At 35.3% G+C, this 22,803-nt stretch overlaps 1 protein-coding gene across 3 annotated transcripts in view; it reads right to left on the minus strand.

Annotated features, from left to right (window-relative positions):
• The window catches only part of dsb (scavenger receptor class B member debris buster), a 346,326-nt gene that overhangs the window by 100,700 nt on the left and 222,823 nt on the right, over positions 1-22,803 (minus strand). Inside the window, exon 1 of one of the 3 annotated variants that reach the window (XM_072531479.1) lies at positions 3,630-3,746. The exons of the other annotated variants lie outside the window; for them this stretch is intronic. The gene's annotated coding sequence lies outside the window, so the exon portion shown is untranslated. Of the gene's footprint in view, positions 1-3,629; positions 3,747-22,803 lie in introns of those variants that run through there. 3 annotated transcript variants of the gene reach the window in all.

Here is a 22,803-nt window from a genome sequence, read left to right on the forward strand (position 1 = left end):
CCGCGAAAAAAGTTATAAATTTCTTTAATGAAAGTATTGGACAGTTCCCAGATAATTTATTGCATGTATGTTATACGGTTTTTTACCTTGAAATTGTTTGTTTAATTACATAAACTATTAGACAATAAATCTATATGTGTCATCAGATTTTTGCGGTGTTTTTGGGTATTTTTTATTAGTTAAGCGTTTTTACTGTTAAAAATTATTTAAAAGTTTAAGGTGTTAAATTGAATGTGTTATATTATATGTTACCAGGTAAAATGGTTTAATAATAGAGTTTTGTACCAGGAAAGACAGTCATTGTGGCCACACTCATTAAGGTGCGATCAGACGTGAAGCGGCGTTTTTTATCTAAGAAGAAAAATAGAAAATACATAATAGAAAATAACAAAAAATATAAACACGAGAAACAACTCGACTTGGAATATCGTTTTTCCCGTGAATATTTTTGGTTTACGAGCACTGGGATAGGGCAAAACTGTATATGTATCACCAACGCGTCCAATCCCGTGGTGTGTCGGTAAACTAACACGGTTTAAAGGAAATACGAAGCTGATGTATAGCACGTACTTACCCCTCCATCCCTTCCGACGTCACTAGGGACAGGTACGGCCAGTGTCGTGGTAATTTTACTATGTCATTGTATAAATATCATATCATTGTATACATTGTCCGCCGGACAGGGGGAGATTGATTTTTTTGCGGTTTCCCAATCCCACTACTCAATGATACCTGTCCGTCCCTGAGAAAATAGCCGTAACTATTTTCTCACCTGAGCCGGCGAATGCTGAAACTGTCTATCGAACGTCGACGAGACCTGGTAGTTAACGCAAGCGATCAATAACAAGAATTTTAGTCCAATACACTAATTCAACAATGGTCACTAGAGAACACGGTTTTCGCCTTTGCCGACTCAGACCCGCACACATTCATACTCAAAACATATTCACACAAATCACACTCACACTAGCCTGACATTAAAAGGGGTCCTCTTTCTTAACAGACTTAACACAGGGTTTGGGATCGGACGGGGATCATCTAGGTGACTGACGGAGCCAAGTAACATCGAAATAGTTGAGTCCATCACTGTCAGCCTAACACACACACATTCAAACTGGGCCAACTGCGACAAGTCGCCTCTCGAAAGCTCATTGGCCCACCCAATAACAAAATTTTTGTGCAATACACTAGTTTTGAAGTTGGGTGTAGACGTAAAAACGACCAGAGGAGCAATAGCAACTAGAGACACGACTCTGTCGCATTTAGCTCAAAAACATACATATTCTTTCTGGAAAGAACACCACATCCAGACAAGCCTTTCGCCTCTGATTGGAATAGTGACTCCATCTCAATAGCCTCCAAAATGCTCCACCAGAAGAACACCACTGCCCTAGTTGGTTTTTCGGTCTGTTTTTGCTCCAGAGGATCCAACGATCCTAAACGGGTACTCTTATGTTCATTCCTTTCGAAATAAAGCTTTACCTAACCCTATCCCTCAAAATGAACATTGAAGTCAGTCATACATTATCCAACTTGCTAAAATTTTTACCGGCAACACTAGTGCACAAAATTGAAAATATTGGGGTAATTATCAAAAAGTAAATATTTATAAATTTCACACTAACATGGGGTATCAACCGTGTTTTTTTTTTCACTGTATATACTTTCTGTTTCTCTTTGCCGACGAGAACCAGAAGAGCATCTTTCCTCGAGCTGTGAAATGCCGGCTTTAAATGTCGGCATTAAGGTTTCAAAATTAATCTTATTCTCGAACATAACATATAGACCAGGGCGGATCTGTAAAAAAACAACTAAATTTGAATGTGAGAGGTGGCATTTGGATTTTTGCAAAAATAGTTAGGCCATAACTTCAGTAATAATAATTGACTTATTCTCTCTCTTGAATGAGTCTATCTCAGTACTCTAGGTAATATCTACGAGAGGATCCTAAAGGAGAGAATACTCGTAGAATTCCTAGACGCACATCTCATCCCCAACTTCCAATATGGATTCAGAGCTGAACACAAAATGCATTGATTGAAGCAGCAACTTTCGTATCAGAAGCCCTTAATGAAACAAATAGGTACGCCATAGGCATCTTCATTCATATCCAGAAGGCCTTCGATCAGGTTTGGCATACAGGCCTGATCGAAAAGCTCCATCGTACTGGACTACCTTCCCCCTTCGTAAAAATAATTCACGCCTATTTCTCCAGTCGGACAATCCGTGTCAAAGCCGCTAACATGCTATTAACACCTTCACTCCACAAGCTGGAGTCTTCCAGGGCTTAAATAGCACCAATATTATACACTGTCTACTACCCCCACCCATTGAATAGATTAGAGTCAATATTATTATTTGCTGGCGATACTACACTCCTCTCTGCAGGAACATATAGAGGGACGCTGAGGCAGCCGTCTGTGTTCGATAGAGTCACATTCAATACCTCCAAAACGCAATTAATTTTATTCAAATCCCCTCAGAGCCGTGATGTTGGGGGGAACCAGATAGTCCTCCAATGTAAGGCTCTTGATTACAGAAACTCGGTGTCCTACTTGGAAGTTCATTTGAGAAGGACCTCAACTGGGACATTGACACAAAGACACCCTAGACAGGGTAAGAAAAAGAGCTAGACTCCTGGGAGTGCTCTCTGGAAAACTCGGAAATATATCTAATAAAACTCTCTTCCACATCTAAAAGACTTTCATCAGGCCTATTGTCGAATACAAATCGTGTGTATTTTTGTCAAACCAACGCTACTATGGCAACTGAGAAAATTCTCAGGAAATGCATGAGGAAACGTGCAAATTATCCGTCAGCACTAATTTGCGAATAAAACATTAACAAAGGAGGGAGTCCAATCTCTCAGCAAAAGATACGTCCTCCACACAATAGCTGATTCCAACAACAAACTAAGCAAACTTTAAGGACTCACTGTCAATGTCGAGTTCACATACTTACCAGCCTTCCCCTAATAAAAGTTCCATTCTCTCCAGCCAAGCTTCTACACTTTGCTGACAACGAACTTCCTGATAAGTATAATGATATTCTCGAAGCAACTACCCTCAAATATCGCAGATAAATTAACTGCACGTCAAAAACACTAATTCAAAGACGTTCCTAATATGGCTGGTAACATCGGAGGTACCTTCTGCTTAAGGCTTGTTGGCTAGTCTAAATTTTACCTTATAGCGCTCCTTTTCTACATCACCACCATCTAAGTCCCCGCTTCTTAGCCGCACACCAGTCCAAAAACACTCCCTGCAACTAACGTTGCTGGACCCCTCAAAAACTCTCGCACAAAAAGGGAGTATCACCTCCTTGAGGAAGCGTAAGTTTAAACAAGGTTCTAAAGTTCAGATTCGATTCGAACAATTGCTTGTTTTTAGATGGTAAATTAAAATTGCTTACGCCATTGGAGTATGTTGAATTGTTGAATGACTAATGTGCTATCCATTTTTAATTTTTGTTTCCTTTATTTGCAAAGTTTTCAAGTAAGAGACGCTACTGATTTTTGACAAGTAGTTTGACTTATCGGCCTTTTTAAAAAATAAAAATAGATGCTTTGTTTATGTCAATGCGAGATATTTCAAATGATTTTATATGGATTGAATAAAAACTGTACTTACAATTTTTCTTCTCTCTAGTTAGAAAAACACTTTAATTGCACTCTTAGTAACAAACCTGTTTTTAATAGTTGGCATAATCCAACAAAAAACACTTTTTATTGGGAGCTGAAATTATTGACAGTTCTCTCAATAAAATATTTTGACAGTTCTCTTTTACATCTTTGTGCCTACATTTAACTTATTATTTCGTTTATTTCTATATAAACACTAGATGTCCCTATTATCCCATTTGTTTACATAAGATCACCTATTTTTTTTTATTACCGTAAAACATTAAAATTCCGTTGGATTTAAGTACCAACCCACACTCTCTGCAGTATCATAACATCATATAACATAACAAGTAACCATGAGCTATTTTAAATCCTTTTTTCCGTTGTGTAACGTTAAGACACGCCAATTAACAATATTTTTGACTTTTCTGATAGTCGTAACTTCACGATGTAGAAATTTTCAAATAAAATTTTACAATATTTGAATTATTCTGAAAATAAATTATTGTCATCGTAATCTTTTATATTAACTAACACCTTAACAGTAGTTATTATAATGGTTGCAAAGACTATATATCGTATTTTATGTTGTGTTACTCAAATTACGTATTTATTAAGAAATCTATTAATCTTTCTACTAAAGACTTGAGTATTAAACGACCATTTCGGAAAAATTATGTATTTCTTTTAAAGAAGGTCATAAATAAAATAAACATTTGTACTAATTTTCTTTTAATCCTTGAGAATTTGTTGTTTGGCTATATTTATTATGTTTTGGTCGTACTTTTAGACACAAAACAACATTTTATAAGCAACAAAATGACAAGGTTGCACATTTATAATAATATAATTATAATAGCAAATGAATTTACACCGTCAACAAATCAGACCGTAAATTGCAATATCAAGAAAGATCACAAGAGTGCTAACTTGTGACTTGTGAGAGGGTTATCGCTCATGGTAGTTGGATGCTCTGGTAAAACTTTGACGAAATTTTATCAAATGGGGTGGCATACCCAACGAATGGATAACTTCAACGTTCATCTGTCTCTCTAAATAGAAAAACTCCAGAGAATTAAGCAATCATAGCATCAATTAATAGTCTGATATCTCACCCACTGAAAATGTCCCTAAAGATCATTCACAATCTTCTTCTTCTCGTAGCACTACAGCCCGGGGTGAGTTCTTAGATCTGACCATATATTGTCTCTCCATCACATTCGTGAACGTCCTAAGGGTCTTCTTCCTGTGGGGGCTTCCTCCCATATTAATTTGGCAAGGTGGTTATTAGGGAGTCTATGGACATGGCCAGCCCATCTAAGACGTTGGGATTTAATCTCTCGCTATAATATCGCTCGCTCTATATATCTGCTTGATGTATAGAGCGTATTCACAATCGCCTATATTAAAAAATTTTGAGCATAGTACATAAAAATTTACTACATTGCTAGATAAATGCATCTATTAAATTTCTTTATGTTTGTTTAGAAATTTAGAAATTAACATGGATTAAGTCTGCAGCACTTACTGGTTTAATTTTATAAATTTTACTTTTCAAGTATCCCCAATAAAAATAATCTTTAGGATTCAAATCGGGTGAACTAGGAGGCCATTTAATACTACCTAATCTATCAATCCATCTTCCGCGAAATGTCCGTTCTAAATAACGCCGAATATTTACACCAAAATGAGCTGGAGCTTCATCTTGCTGAAACCATATCTCATTTAAATTTACTCCAAACTTCTTTTTCAGGGCAGGTACAATTTTATTTCTAACTTGAATTTCAAGATCATCGCTGGTTGAAATTCCTTCTATAAAAAACTGCCTAATTAACTGAATACCCACCATACTCGACCAAATATTTAGTTTTGTGGTGTTTTACAACGTTCACATTTGTCGATTTTGTTTTATCGAATTTTTTGTATTTCATGATGTTTCACTATAGTTTTCTAGTTCTATACGTAAGGTTACAGCATCTGTAAAGGTATGTGCAAAGCATTTTGATTCATAAATACAAGAAAAGCATATATTTAGGTGTGTAAAATTGATTTGTTTCCCTTTGCCGGACAATTTTTAGGTAAGAAATCGTAGTTTATTTACATACAGTGCAGGTTTCCCATATTGTACCACGCCGAGCTGCCTATATGAACCGGTACAATTGTAGACACCATTAGGTATTTAAGACCTACTTATTTTCATAAATAAATAAATAAATAACACACACTGTTCTTGTGTGTTTTAGATGCCCAAAGGAAAATATGAGACTTGGAATGTGGACAACATAAGCCAAAATCTTCAAACATTTCGTAATGGAGACATGGGATTATATGAATGCTGCAGACAGTATGGAGTCCCTAAGCCTACCTTGCTCCGTCACCTTCAGGGAACCACTGTCAGGGCAAATGAAGAAACGAAGGCTTTTGGCCGAGGCAGTGTGCTACCAACAGCAGTAGAGAAGGAGCTAGTTGATCACATTTTAAAACTAGAGACTTTGATATTTGGCCTCACGACCAATGATGTTCAACGGCTTGCATTTCAAATCATTGAGAGAAATCAAATACCACATAATTTTAATAAAGAATCCCAAATGGCAGAGAAAAAGTGGTTTTATGCTTTCAAAGCTCGTCATAAGGACATAATCTCACCGAGAGAACCTCAAATAATGTCCATGATGCGCACAAAAGAATTCAATAAAACGAATTTTTACGTCTTTTTCGACCTTCTGGAAAAAAATATTGATGAGAATAATATTGATTCAACTCGCATATTTAACGTTGATGAAACGGGTGTCAGCACTGTGTAGAACAAATGCCAAAAGTTTCTCGCACAAAAAGGTAAAAGGCAAGTTGGATTAATGTCCAGTGAAGAACGTGAAGTCAACACGACAGTTGTTTGATGTGCGAGTGCTTCAGGAATTTACGTTTCACCTGTGCTTATATTCAGGCGTATGTGAATAAACAATGATTTGAGGGTTGGTGCTCCACCAGGAAGTATGGTTGAGATATCAGAATCGAGCTACATGACTAGTGACCTCTTTAGAAAATGGCTCCAGAATTTTATTGATTTTGTAAATTCGACAGTAGAAAAAAAGTTCTTTTGGTACTGAATGGGCATACAATGTACTCCAAGAATCTTGAAGCGATTTTACGTGCTAGAGCACGGTGTAATAATGCTACAATTGCCTGGATATACGACCCATCGTGTGCATCTTTTGGATATATTTAAGCCTTTCAAAGGCCACTACACTCAATCAGTTGAAAAGTGACTTCGTTCTAACCTCGAATTATGTGTTACACAACTTCACGTAGCTGGCTTGATTTCTGAAGCTTATAGGAGAGCAGCAAGCATGAAAATTGCAGTCAATGATTTCCGAACTAGTTGAGTATGGTCTGTTGATCTTTAAAGGTCTTCTATCTTCATAAACCTTTGTGAGGCTTAAAATTTAAATGACCATGAAGGCAGTGAAACTCGGGAAGGTGGTGAAAATAAAGAGTCTAATGAGAAAAACTTAACACTTCAATTGATTCAATTTCACCGATACCGAAGCCTCATCCACAATTCAAGAAGGGAACGGCACAAAAGGTAATGGTTTTGACTGGAAGTCCCTATAAAAATACATTAGAATTAAATTAAAGGGGACCAACCCAATGCAGCGATGGTTCGAGGAGAATTAAAATGAACCACGGGATGGATGAACTTATGCAGAGCGCAGATATTGTTAGATTTGTAAAGTCACAAAGACTAAACTGGCTTGGTCACCTAGAAAGAATGCCAGATAATCGAGCTGTAAAAGTAGTCCAGAGATGGAAGCCCCAAGGAAACAGAACAAGAGGAAAGCCCCGTAAAAGATGGCTATACGACGTAGAGAGGGATCTTAAAACCATAAACATCAGGAAGTGGCGAAGGAAAGTATCCGAAGAACATTGTTAAGCAGGCCAAGACTCACAAGGGGTTGTAGATCCATTAGAAGAAAAAGAAGAAGCTAAACAGCTGCAGTTAGCGCAGGAACAGATAGAACAAATAAAAATGAAATTGGGTAAGGTTAAACTGAAATCGTCCGGATACAAAATGAATTCACGGAAACAATAGATGTGAAAAAGGGACTACGCCAGGGAGACGCTCTATCATGCATCTTGTTCAATATCGTACTCGAGAAAATACTGAGGGACACAACAGTCAATACACGAGGAACAATCATTAATAAAAGCGTGCAAATACTAGCATTTGCAGATGATGTTGACATAATCGCAAGATCAAGAAGAGAAATGATAGAGGCATACAACCAAATAGAACGAGCTGCACAAAATAGTGGTCTTAAAATCAATCAGACCAAAATAAAATATATGCAGGTAAGTAAAAACGCAGAAATAAGGCAGCGACAAAATATAACAATAGGAAAATACAACATAGAGGGGGTAAAAAACTTTATATACTTGGGATCCTTAGTCACGTCTGATAATAACGTTACGGAGGAAGTGAAGAGGCAAATATTTATTGCAAATAAATGTTACCATGGCTTAATTAGACACATAAGATCAGATAACGTCGCAAGAAAGACAAAATGCCAAATATATAAAACCCTAATAAGACCCTCAGAAACCTGGACACTCACTAAAAGAGAGAAAACGTTGTTAGCCACCTTCGAAAGAAAAATCTTGCGACACATATATAAGGGCACAAAAGAAAACGGAATATGGCGAAGACGACACAACTCTGAACTATACAAAATATACCAGGATCCGGATATTATAACATTCGTTAAAATAGGACGGCTGCGTTAGATAAGACATGTAGAAAGAATGGAAGAAGGCGAAATACCAAACAAAATATTCAAACAGATACCAGTAGGAAAAAGAACAAGAGGAAGACCGAAACTGAGATACTTAGAACAAATAGAAAATGATATAACAACCTTAAAAATGAAAAACTGGAGAAAAAAAAAGCACGAAACAGATCAGAATGGAGAAGAATCCTGGAACAGGCCAAGACCCAAAAAGGGTTGTCGAGCCAGTGATGATGATGAAACTGAAATCGTCCAAGAAACTTGTAAGTAAAACTAGTCTTAAAAGGAACAAAAAAGCTGTCAAGAAAAACTTAGCAAAAGGGAAATGTGAAAATCCGACAGAGTCGGTTCTTCTTAACGCCGCGTTAAGCTTAAATCAACCTGACGTTGTTATAGAGATGTATGTTGATGGGTGGTTCTGTTCAATTTACGAGGAAAAAAAGAATTGAAGACATGATCCAATGCACCAAATGCCGTTCATAAGACCACGAACTTTGTGCAGATTTCCGACCTGGAACCCACACTTTTTCTTACTTTAAATGTAAATGAAAATTTGATGTACGTTCAAACTGAATAATTTCTGATATTGGAAAATAAATTGTATTACAAAACATAATTAATGGTATTCATACTAAAATTTATTTTACTATACACTGATCCCTCTATATAGATTAGTACTGGTCATCGAGCAAAAAGAAAAAAGAGGGAATGTAAAGGTAGTGGGGGCAAAAATATTGTTAGACAGGAAATGCCAACTTGAGAGGCCACATTAAACAAGAAAAGAGAGACTCTATCCTTGTTTAAGAAATCAAATTTAGTTGGGTTATGTTATTGCTGATGTTATTGTTTGTCCCAACTGTCACATGAAAGATTATTTGTATTTTCTATTGAAGTTTTTTAACAATTGTTTCACATTTTAGACTATTATTGTTATTATTTAATTAAAACTTTATTATGTTCTAGTGTTAAAAAAAATGTATTATGTATTAATATTATGTAATATTAATATTATGTAATATAACAAATAAATAGATAAATTAGAACCCCTACACCACTGTATGATTATTGTAAAGTGTCATGAAATTTAAATTTGGCGCATTCGCATTTCCGGATATGTCCTCCATCAGAGGCCACTTTTTTGGTCTCCTTTTCATAACGATTAGATTCCCTCTTTTGTCTTTTTGCTCGATGGTACTGGTACAATTAAGTAATAATTCAGTAAATTTGTACTGTAAAGTGATACTAGTAGGAAAGTTTTGGGAAAGTTCTGATTTTTTCATTCCATATGTGTTTTGGGATGCTAAATCTGAATCTGAGGTTTGCGGACAAAATTTCGTGACGCCACATTTAAAAAACCAGAAGAAATCGGTTTTTTTTTACTTTTTTCCGTTTTTTTGCTTAAAACTCGAAAACTGTTAACTTTTAGTAAATGGTCTGTTTACAGAAATGAAAGTACTTAAAGTTCTGTACAAATGTCACTATTTTGGTTATTGTACAGACGAACCGTTCGGTCTCAAGTGCAAGTTGAAAATTGGCAATTTGTACCGGTGTGACTGCAAAACCCACTTTTTAGATTTGTATCGAAAGGTTTTCAGTTAATTTCCCCTAGTATTTAAGTTAATTAAAATAAAGTGTGAGTGGTTGTGATACTACTTCTGCATTGTTTAATCAAGGGAAACTGAAATTTCTTAAAGTCCTGCAGAAGAACAAAGATTTGCAATCGGTAATTGAAGCTTTCAAAGACCCTAATTCAAGTCAAGATGAGATTGCGACAGCAGGAAACATGTTTCTCACGGCTCTATATGGAAAAAAAGAGACAAAACTAAACGATTTAAGATATAAACAATACGTATCTTCACCATTCAAAAATAAGACCAACATTTCCTCATTGCCCCCAACTGAAGCTGCTGCACGAGAACATTCACTGAGAGTTTACTATCAGGTGCAGCAGTAGTTATCCGGTCAAGCCACACCTAACGAGCAACAAAAAGACCCAAGTGAGTGGGGATGGCAAAAAACTAGTAGTGGTCTTGTGCCAGTACCAACTACTTTTGGATATATGATCATAAGTAACGAGATTTTAAGTTTTATTTTGTTAAGAGTTCTACCTACCTACTGAATTTGCATAATTTTTGCCTTTTTTCTTTTTAATTACTTGTGTGGAAAACCAGGTGACATTTATCAAATGACAGCATCCATAAAAATTAAATATTGAAATGTAAAAAGTGGGTTTTGCATAAACTGCTAAAAATTTACAATTTTCAACTCGCACTAGAAACCAAACGATTCGTCTGAAAAAAAAACTAAATACTGGTATTTGTAGAAAATTTCAAGTACTTTAATTTCTGTAAACAGACCATTTACCAAAAGTTAATAGTTTTCGAGTTTTAAGCAAAAAACCCGAAAGAAGAAAAAAAAACGGTTTATTCTGTTTTTTTTTTAATGTTGCGTCACGAAATTTTGTCCGCAAACCCCAGATTCGGATTAAGCACCCCAAAAAACATATGGAATGAAAAAATCAGAACTACCCCAAAACTCTCCTAGCAAAAATACAATTTAACTGAACTATAAACCCATCGTACAATAAACGCAAATAATAGTTTTCTAAATTGTACCACTTGCAACCTAACAGGAAAATATTAATCATTTATCCTAATATATCGTTTAGTTAAACATGACGTATAATATTAAAATTCAAAATCAAAATTTGAAATATGTTAAGTGGTACAATATTGGCAACTCTTCCCTAAGAGAAATGTGGCTCATATTACTCTATGACACTGCAAGTTATCACTAATATATAAGTAATTGGACATGAAACATAATTATGGACGACACGTACAGTAAAAAATTAAATCAACTAAAAAGAAAGGCATTTCACCTCTCATAAAGCTAAAAAACTTAAAAATACTTAAAAACTTCCTAATATTTGTCTAACGGAATCTATTGCTGACAATCTAAATTGATTTTATAAAATCCGCGTCTATAAGCCGATAAAAAACAATGAAATTTTTAATTATTTATAGAAGTAGGTGATCAAAAGTCTTTGACAAAAAAATGTGATCGACAAACCCACCGAGCGTAAAGTGGAATTTTATCTAAATCGAGTTTTGTTGTTACTCTAAAAGTTTCGTGTCGTTAAGTTGAAGAAACTTGTGTTTACTATTTTCATTAACATCAAAGGAATCTTTGTTTAATACTGACATTTTTTACACGTGTGAATTGTTTGTGGAACATAAAAAAGAGCAATAATTGTTTTAAAATGATTCCAGCAAATAATTATGCTTTTCAGCTATTATACTATACTAATAGCCAGTGGCGCACCCAGGGGGTGCTGAATGGGGGAGGGGGTTTGAAATTTTTTTTATGCTACTTCCATTTTGAGTCCCTAAAATTTGAGTTTTAGTTAAGTTTAAAGTACTAAAGATAGCAGTACCAAAGATTCGGGTATCTATTATCCTGCCTACCAACTAAAACCACCCTCTGTAAGGTTGACCACATTTTTAGAACACTCCCTTTTATTAGCTAGATCTTATCTATTGTTCTGAAGCTATTTTTTTTTGTGGCACTTTAAAGTAATTACTATTTTATTGGTAATAAGCCACAATTGAAGGTTAAAATAAGTTTATTGACGTTTGACACTAATCCAACTTGTAAATACAATACCTATTGGAGACTGCTATCGCCGTATTCCCGTTCTCCTCCGCCAATCCTTCCGGTCCAAAGCATGCTCCTCCTCCAAACCTCTCGATTCCATTGCTCTTCTAATTCCTTCATTCCATGAGCGTCGAGGTCTACCTCTTTTTCTTCTTCCAGAGGGATTCCATTTGTGAAATTTTTGGGGCCAGCGTTCGTTAGGCATTCTCAATAGGTGTCCAAACCATTTTAAACCTCTTCTTTCTATTCTGTCAATGACCGTTTCTGTAACATTCATGTTATTCCTTATAGATTCGTTGGTCTTCCTTTCCTGCCGTGATGTTCTAGTACTTCTTCTTAAATAATCCAATACAACAATTTTCTCTCCAGGTCTGCATTAATTGTCCATACTTCAGAGCCATAACAAAGAACTGATTCAACCATGGTTTGCCCTATTCTTTTTTTCTTCCTTTTGAAAATGTTGCGATCCCACCATAAGGAGTTCAAACATCCTACAATTTTACGTCTCTGATTAATTCGGGGTTTAATTTCGGTTTTTACCGAAATCGGTAAAGTGTTTACCGATTTTTGTTTAAAATATCAATAAAAACACGAAATCAACTTGTGCAATTATTTTGATATCCACATTGCTTCCAATGAATATCTTAGTAAAAGTATGATTTGAATTAACTTGAAGCTGGGCAATTTTTTCTTGATTTGCCAAAATTTTAATTTTTGGACATGTTGTTTTTTAAATTAACACTTTAATTACAAACCATATGGTCAGCTGTGAATATTTAATTGTCAAAATGCAACATTATAGCCGTTAATGTGAATAGCAGCCATTATGACTAAAATTTCAAAACAGATGATGTTCTATGTCGATTTATTTTAAGTGTGAATGCACGGATAAAGATTCATTGCCCCTGTAATTACATGTTCATTACTGACACGAACGGTTTTTAATAAAGTAGTTAAAATTATTCATGTGAAATTTAATTATTCATTTTTTAATTGGTTCAACGTTAAGATGATTCTACAAATTTCATCCACGTGCTGTAACCAGGACGTTGTACCAGACGTCAGTAAACAGAAATGACCGATTTTAAACTACACTAACCATTAAATCAATAATTAACCATAACCAACGTTTACAAGCAATTATACATAATATATTCAAGGGAAAATTATTGTTGATAATATTACAGGAAGAACACTGTGCTTTATTAATTAGAATACTTTTTATGCTGTAAGTGCTGGCATTTTCCCGAATCTACACTGCTAGACACAAAAAAACTCGTAACAAATTAAAAACTTTAAATAGTCTTTAAATTAAACTATAAAATTATTAATTTCTGAATATTTTTAAATGGTCGATTTTTTTGTAGAAGTTTTGTACGTAGTTTGCAAATGTTTGCACAACATTGAGAACTTGTAGAATTGATACTTCCATTATCAATCTTAAGTACAATAATGATCGCCGTACAAAAACAAAAATCTACTAGCGATAAGGGATGACAGAGATTAAATCTGACATAACAGGTAACTATAGCACAAACTGACCACAGGGCCAATCGTATTAAACCAGAAACATTATCAAAAAAAGCCCTTTTCGTGACACTCTTTGATACAGGTATTTAATAACTGCTTTTGATTAATCTAGTTATAGAAATATGTAATAAACCAAACATAAACGTCATTTTTTACTTATAAACAATGTAAGATCGCTAAAAATCCTTTAAAATTGGAGTTTGTTAAGTTAATTTTGTTAATTTGTTCCTTCTTCTTCTTGATGTGCCTATGTTCCGTTACGAATGTTGGCGATCATCATGGCAATCTTCATCTTATCTGCAGCAGCGCAGCAAAGCTGGACATATGTTGTATTGAACCAGATTCTGAGGTTCTTTAACCAAGATGTTCTTCTTCTTCCTCGTCCTCGTTTTCCAAATATTTTTCCTTGCAGGATGACTTGAAGGAGAGCATATCTGGATTCATTTGGCATAATGTCCGAAGAATAGTAACTTTCGAGATTTGATGGTGGTCAGTATCTGTCTGTTCTTATTCATTCTCCTGAGGACCTCCTCATTTGTGACTCGGTCAGTCCACGGGATCTTAAGTATTCTCCGATATAGCCACATGTCAAATGCTTCCAATTTTCTGCACATATCTTCGTTCAAGATGCACGATTCAACACCATAAAAAAGATCAGAGAAGACGTAGCATCGCAGCATTCTTACTTTTATATCAAGAGAGAGGTTGTGACTCTTGAAGAAGGCCTCCATCCGATTAAAGGTGGATCTAGCTTTTCAGATGCGTGCTCTAATCTCCTGGTTGTTGGTCCATTCTTCATTTATTATGATGCCGAGGTAGTTGTAGTGCGTCACTCTTTCTACAGAGGCTGGTTGACGTAGAGTTGACCTTCTGTTATCCTTTTCTTGCTTATTATCATAAGCTTTGTCTTCTTATCGTTTATATTGAGTCCATATTGTTGACTGTAATACGTGATTTTGTCCATAAGAACTTGTAGGTCTTCTAAGTTGTCCGCAAATACTATGGTGTCATCTGCATATCTGATGTTGTTTAGCTGGTAACCATTTAGTAGAATACCTTTTTCAGTTTCGTGCAAAGCTTCGATAAATATTCTTTCAGAGTACAGGAGACAAAATACAGCCTTGCCTCACTCCACGCATGATTTTCACATAGTCAGTGTGTTCACCTTCAACCCTGAGATTTGCTGTCTGATTTCAGTAAAGATTTTTCATTATTTTCAGATCTTGGTTGTTAATTCCTGCTTCTTTTAGTATTTGCATCATCTTGGCGTGCTGTACTGGATCAAACGCTTTCTCGTAATCAACCAGACATGCGTATACCTCGCAGTTGACGTCTCTGCATCTCTGGAATAAGACTTGTACTGAGAACAAAGCTTCTCTAGTACCAACAGCATTAGTGAACCCGAACTGGTTTTTGGATTTGTTCCTTAATAATTGTAAAATAGCTTCAATAGTCAATTTTTTGAGAATTATCAGTACCTTCTCTAAAATACACAACATGTAAAAATTCTCAGCAAAACATTAATTTCTCATAAAAATGAGGACAATATCATAAATATTCAGCTATACTACTACTAAGGATTTCCACAGTTTTCACTGTCTTCCTTCACTCAACCGTTTTCTCCAATTTTCCCTGTCATTCCAGTCTCCATCTCGCAGGGTTCTTTTCTCCATATCCTCGTCGATTTCATCTCTGAATGACCTTCGGGGTCTTCCTCTCTTTCTTCTTCCAATCGGGCTCCATTCTGTGATTTTGTTTATCCAGCGTCCTCTGTCCGCTCTTCTGACGTGGCCGTACCAGGATAGTCTCTTCTCCTCTATATAGTCGATTATGTCTGATTGCACTCCCATTCTCCGCTTAATCTCTGCGTTGTCAATTCTGTCTCTTTTTGTAAGTCTACAGCTTCTCTTCAGGAACTCCATTTCTACTGCTCTTATTCTACCTCTATTTCTCTTGTTTATTGTCCAGTTTTTGGAGCCATATGTCAGGATACTTCTTGTCAGGGTATTATATATTCTCTTTTTTTGTCTTTATCGTAATGTTCTTATCCCACAACACTGAGTTTAGTTGTCTTATACAGTTTCTTGTTTGTCTCAGTCTGTTGCTTATATCTTCTTCTGTTGTTCCCTGGTTCGATATTATGGTTCCTAAATACTTGAATTTATCTTATCCATTTATTTGTCTTCCCTCGTCTATCTCTAGGTTTCTCATATCCTTGTTTTCTGTTGTTAGGTATTCGGTTTTCTCTAAGTTTATTTCCATTCCGTTGTTTTTATATTCTTCTTCTAGTTTTCTGAGCATAAAGCTGAGATCTTCTTCATCTTGTGCGATGACTACTTGATCGTCGGCAAAACTTAAGGTGTATAGGTATTCGTCTCTTACTGGTATGCCCATTCCTTCGCACTTTCTCCTCCATGGTTTGAGTGTCTTCCAAGAATATTTTAAACAGAGTAGGGGACGTAGCACAGCCTTGTAGAAGTCCTTTTGTCGTCTTAAATGGATTGTAGGCTTTATTTCCACATTTAATAGCTACTTTGTTTTCTTTGTATAGTGCTTTAACTGCTTTTATTAGTGTTTGTCGGATTCCGAGATCATTCATTGCTTCCCATAATTTGACTATTCAGCTATAAAAATTCGAATTGGAATGTGATAAGGTATTACTATTTAAATGGGAATAAGCCACAATTAAAGGTTAAAGTACGTTTATTGACGTTTCAAATTCCACTTCGGAAATCGTTAATTAATAATCGCAAATACAAACATTAGTTTGTATTTTAAGAACGATTTCCGAAGTGGAAATTGAAACGTCAATAAACGTACTTTAACCTTTAATTGTGGCTTATTCCCATTTAAATAGTAACTACTTTAACATGCCACAAGAAAATAGCTTCAGAACAATGATAAGGTATTATTAAATAATATTAATATTAGACATAAGAGCATCTAATCCAGATTTAAATATCATAAAGAATATTTTGAACATGAAAAATACAGTAAGAGGAATCAAAACGTTCTTGAAACAGGTAAGGAACTATAAAAAACCCTTGAGGAAAAACAAGTTTTACAAATTCAAACAAATGTATACAAATTCGATAGACTAAATTTTTAACAGTGTATTTGGTTAAACAATTACATGAAAGTAATAATATTCAGTAATAAAAATAAAAAAACGATGATGTTTATTTATTCCACAAATCGATATTTTTTAATTACACTATAATATGAATTTTTCTCTCTATTTACTAATAATAACAATAATAACAAAGTTAATAAGTTAATTAGTCAAAATACGGTAGGTATATAGGAAAACATTTTTAATTCTTTCTCAGAATAACTCCATCAAGTTTCTTGTAAATCTTTTTTTTGTTTTGAAAATTTATTTACACAATCTGTCTACATTGACATTAAGTGTTTCTAATGACAATCAGTTAAGTTAATTTATAAATTAGATAAACCTTTTAAAATTACTTCTAGGGAGTATTCCAGTGAGTTTTCAAAAGTCAAAAATAAGATTTGCCTTAACCTAAAAAATATTTTAGCAGCCTAATTAAAACTTAAACCTAGTAGATAAGTCAGATGGTTTTAAAGAATCTTCTGAGTCATTTACGATATTCTGGAAAGTTTATTATATTACTTGCTACTTGCTAGTTTTTTTGGCTGTGATTTCACTCGTTCCCGATAGGATACACTAAAACTTTTTGATTACTTCTTTGACACTCGGAACATAACGAGCCCCATGAATTATGCTGTTGGCCCAGGAAAAATTTCGGAGAGGGTCGCGTTTATTTTAACTTGGAAGCTTCGTATACCCAGATAGGATTTGATTATTTTATAGAAGTATGGTAAGTTTTGTTTTACTTTGTAAAATAAGGCTTCATGTCAGTGTCAGTGATAGGCGTACAGAGCTGCCATCTATTTTGGTGGCCATGAATGCAAACGATTTAATAATATCGTTTTCTATTCTCTGGTCTATTAAAGTTGCTATACCGTTGGACTTTTCGAGTTTGAATTTGAATCAGCCCGACTGTCTGATGAAGCAGAGATGCTTAAAATGGGTGATAACACTCTATTGATATCGATTCGAGCATGAAAAGTTTAACGAATTTGTCCTCCTACGCCCTATATTTGGCCATTTAATTCAACAAAGCGATAGCAGCTTTTCCTAATGAAAAAAATGAAATTGCTAATGGCTAAAAATGAAAAAAAATCTGGTGTCGAATCATCATCATCATTGGTGCTACAGCCCTATTAAAGAGCCTCGACCTTCCCAAGTCTATTACGCCAGTCAGTTCTATCCATTGCCAACTGTTGCCAGTTTGCTGCGCCTATTTGTCTACCATCCTCATCTACACCATCCCTCCATCTGAGTTTTGGTCTACCCCTACTTCTACTTCCCACAGGTTGTGACATAAGGATTCTTCTAGGAGGGTTGTTCTGCTGTGATCTTGGCAGATGTCCTGCCCATCTTAGTCTTCCTATTTTTATAAACGATACTACGTCTTTACCACCAAATATATGTTTATATCTGTGATATATCTCGTAGTTGTACCTCCTTCTCCAAACACCATTTTCACAGATGCCATCAAATATTCTTCTCAGGATCCTTCGTTCAAATATAAGCAGGAGATTTTCATCTGCCTTGGAAATGGTCCATGTCTCCGACCCATATGTCAACACTGGTTGTATAAGGGTTTTGTATATGGTTATTTTTGTTTTTTGGCTTAAGTTTCTGCTTCTCATATGTCTACTCAGTCCAAAATAGCATTTGTTTGCTAGGATTATTCTTTGCTTGATTTCTTCCGTCATGACGTTCTCCTTGGTGATCAGGGAGCCTAAGTATGTGAATTTGTCCACCACTTCAAAGGTAGAATTATCAACCGTGAATTGGTGGCCGATGTTTCTGGCTCTATTGTTGGGTGTTGATGCCATTATCTTAGTTTTATTTTCATTTACTTGCAGGCCCATGTTTTTTAGGAGTTTGACAAGGTGGTATACATTTCTTCTAGCTTGCGTGTTGTGCGGGCAACTAGATCAACATCATCTGCATATGCCAAAATTTGGGATGATTTATTAAAAATGTTTCCTTTGCTGTCTATTTGGGCATCCCTGACCGCCTTTTCCAAAGCTATGTTGAAAAGGAGACACGCCAGCGCATCTCCCTGTCGCAGCCCAACATGCGTTTCAAATGCCTGTGATTGTTCGCCCTGTATTTCGACTTTGCAAACAACTTTACGCATTGTAGCCTTAACCAATCTTATCAGTTTATCGGGGATATGGAATTCATCCATGGCTTCATACAATTTATGTTTTAGGACACTATCATAGGCCGATTTAAAATCTAAGAAAAGATGGTATGTCGATATTGAATTCATTGGTTTTTTCCAGTATTTGCCTTAGCACAAAGATCTGGTGTGTTGTTGATCGACCAGGCCTAAAACCACTTTGATATTCGCCAAGAAGCTCCTCTGAATATTCACTCAGGCGACCATATAAAATACTCGAAAATATTTTGTATGCTGTATTAAGGAGGGTTATTCCCCTATAGTTTCTACATTCTAATTCATCGCCCTTTTTGTGTAGGGGGCAAACGATCCCAATACACCACTCTTCTCGGATTTGTTCCTCATTCCAGGCTCTCAGTATGATTTTATATATATGATTAGTCAGAGTAGCACTCCACATTTAATAAGTTCCGCGGGTATACCATCACTTCCTGGAGATTTATTATTTTTTGGGTGTTTTATTGCATCCCGTACTTCCTGAATTGATGGAGGCTCCAATGGTGTATTGTTGTTTGCTTCTGGGGGTGGTTGATTTGGATCTTCTACTTCGATAGTAAGCAGTTCTTTATAGTGTTCCACCCACCTTTTCAATATTTCTTCTTTTGTATTGAGTATATGCCCCTTCTTATCCTTACATAGTCCGATCCTTGGTTTAAATTCTTTTCTTGCTTTATTTAGATTTCTATAGAATTTTCTTGTTTGATTTTCCTTTTTTAATGTCTCAAGTTCTCCCAATATTCTATTTTCATAAGTTCGCTTTTTTCTCCGATGGATGTACTTCTCTTCTCTTCTGAGATCTTTATATTTTTGTTCTTTTTCTCGGGTTCTTCTTTGCTGCATCAGTTTATATGCATTGTTCTTTCTTCTTGTAATGTCCTCGTACTCAGCATCGAACCACTCATTGCGTGGTGGTGGTCTTTGCGGCTTTAGAATGTTATTTGCTGCGTCTTTAATGTATTTTTTACACATTTCCCATTGTTCACTAATTGTTAGATTCTCTTTAGTTATGTATTTAGTTTCGATATAGTTTTGAAACCTTTCTACCGTTTGCGGGTTTTTGAGGAGTTCAATATTAAGGCGCCTTGTTTTGGTACTTCTCTCCTTCTTCGCATTTGAGATTCTAGCCCGAATTCTTGTGCCAACTAGAAAATGATCTAAATCAATATTGGCGCCTCGATAGGTGCGGACATCCATAAGGTTGGAGAAGTGTCTAGCATCTATGATCACATGATCAATTTGGTTGTTCGTTAATCCATCAGGCGAGGTCCAAGTCTCCATATGTATTTTTTTGTGTAGAAAACATGTGCTTCCTACGATCATGTTCTTTAAGGCTGCGAAGGTGACTGCTCGGTGTCCATTCGAATTAGTATTATTATGGAGACTATATTTACCAATGTGCGGTAGATATATTTCTTCCCTTCCGATTTTTGCGTTCAAATCACTGGTGTCGAATACTGCAGTAAAAAGTCTTATTTTGCCTATTAAACTTTTTAATATAATAATTAATTTACTTACCATATATTTTTTAACTTATAACATACAAAAATGAAGTATAACTTTTTTAAAATTCGAATTTCCGCATAATTATACCAACGAACTGTCTAGAAGTCTGGTAAATAAGTAAAAATAAGAATTTTTATACAATCCGAAGAATTCTGAAGCATTTATTGGTCAAGGAAAGATTGGCAATATTGCCAAATCGAACTAATAATATGGTATGATCGGCAAACTGGTCGAAGTCGCATTATTGGCTAATAAATATTTTTTCGCGGTCTAATAACAAAATCCTATCGAATTATAGATCAATTGAAGTTGAAGCGACCGAAATATTTTAGTTGGTCATTTTTGTTAGTACTAAAGAGGAAGATAAGATATAAGTACCGGGAATATGAATAGCGATAGTAATTGTAATACATCTTTTCATCCAATCTTGTAAATGATGCCATGAATATAGCCTCCATAGATGAGTGTTCGCGTTCTTCACTGATTATATATTTTTCATTAATCTTGTTGGTAAATATCCTTGCTAACAGTTTAAAAGTTGTATTAGGTAAAGAGATAATTTACGATAATTGATAGGAGTTTTATGATTTCTCTTTTGTGTATTGGTATTGTAATGCTGGCCCTCCACTAGTCTTGTACATGCCTGCTATTTGAAGTCTCTTGAAAACGTACCCCTGGTTTCAAAAATCCTAATTTTTTAAGTTCATTTGGTATGCCATCGAGTCATGTAGCTGTTTGTTTTTTTTTTTCTTAATTTACGTAGGCTGTTTCTGATTTCTTCTTTTGTGATTTCCATACTGTCATCATCTTAACTTTCTCCATCCATCCATCCATTCTTCTGCTTCTGTACTTACTTTCCATCCATTCTTCTGTGGAAGGTTATGGTGAAAATGGGAGTCCCTAAAAAGCTGGTACGATAAAAAAAATCTTGTTGCCTCTTCGCCTTGTAATGTGCAGGAAGAAATGCTCAGCCAGAGGATTAAAAGAATTAAAAATACTACTGACCACCAGAGTGGAAGCCAGTCTTCGCCCTATTTGAAAACGAGGCCAAGGAAATTGGTCTTAAGGTCAACGAAAGTAAGACCAAGTACATTAAGACCAACAATTAAACAAAATGTAACCATAAATGAATACAACTTCAAAGACGAAAGAGTTTAAATATCTGGGGGCGATCATAACAGCCGAAAACAGCAATGAAAAGGATGTGGAAGCTAATGTAGCATATGATTCCCTTGACACGATATTTAAATCAGGAATACTCTCAAGAGCAGCAAAAATAAGTATATAAAATTATAATTTTATACAATAATAGTGTACAAAAATTGTAAACGTGGTCAAGGCTCACCTAGAGTTGTAGAGCTGATGCTAATCATAATGCTAAGGTATCCATTGTTCTGTTTATTTGTTCCAATTTTTTTTGCATTTCAGATAGTTTATGTTCCATATTAGAATGGAAATATGCTTTATTGTCACTGAAAATTGTACAATTTTATGGACAAAGCTTATAAAAAGTAAAAAAAAGGCTCACCTAGAGTTGTAGAGCTGATGCTAATGATAATGCTAAGATATCCATTGTTCTGTTTATTTGTTCCAATTTTTTTTTGCATTTCATATAGTTCATATTCCATGTTAGGATGAAAATATGCTATATTTTCACTGAAAATTGTTCAATTTTATGGACAAAGCTTTTTTTTTGAACCTATTCTCTATCCTTCCATTGTTGGATGTAGGTCTCCCCCAGTTCTCTCCATCTTTCCCTATCTTGAGCTGTTCTCTGCCATGTGGGACCTCCTTGTTTCCTGATGTCATCTTTCCACCTCATCTGTGGTCTCATCTGTGGTCTGCCTCTTGATCTCTTTGCATTGTATGGACGCCACTTTCCGATGGCATTGTTGCATCGTCCGTCTTGGAGACGTTTATTGTGTCCAGCCCATTTCCATTTCAGTTTTGCTGCTTGTTCTATCGAGTCTACTGTCTTTGTTCTGGTTCTGATCCACTGGTTACGTTTTCTATCTTTAAGTGATATACCCAACATTTGTCTCTCCATCGCTCTTTGTGCCTTCGTTATCCTATCCAAATTGGCCTGTGTAAATGTCCATGTCTGTGCTCCGTAGGTGAGCACCGGTATTATACAGGAGTTATATACTTTTCTTCGTAAGTATAGAGGGATTGTTTGATTTTTTAGAACGTAAGAATCAAACAATCCCTCTATACTTACGAAGCAAGGTATATAACTCCTGTATAATACCGGACAAAGCTTACAAAAAGTAAAAAAAATAACAATAATAATTAAAATTTACTAAAATTAGGCACATGAATCGTCAATATCACTGTGTGATATTCTTCCTTGTATTATTAATTGTAATTGAGCACCGGTATTATACAGGAGTTATATACTTTTCTTCGTAAGTATAGAGGGATTGTT

The sequence above is a fragment of the Diabrotica undecimpunctata genome, chromosome 5 (assembly GCF_040954645.1).
Source record: "Diabrotica undecimpunctata isolate CICGRU chromosome 5, icDiaUnde3, whole genome shotgun sequence".
Taxonomy (NCBI): domain Eukaryota; kingdom Metazoa; phylum Arthropoda; class Insecta; order Coleoptera; family Chrysomelidae; genus Diabrotica; species Diabrotica undecimpunctata.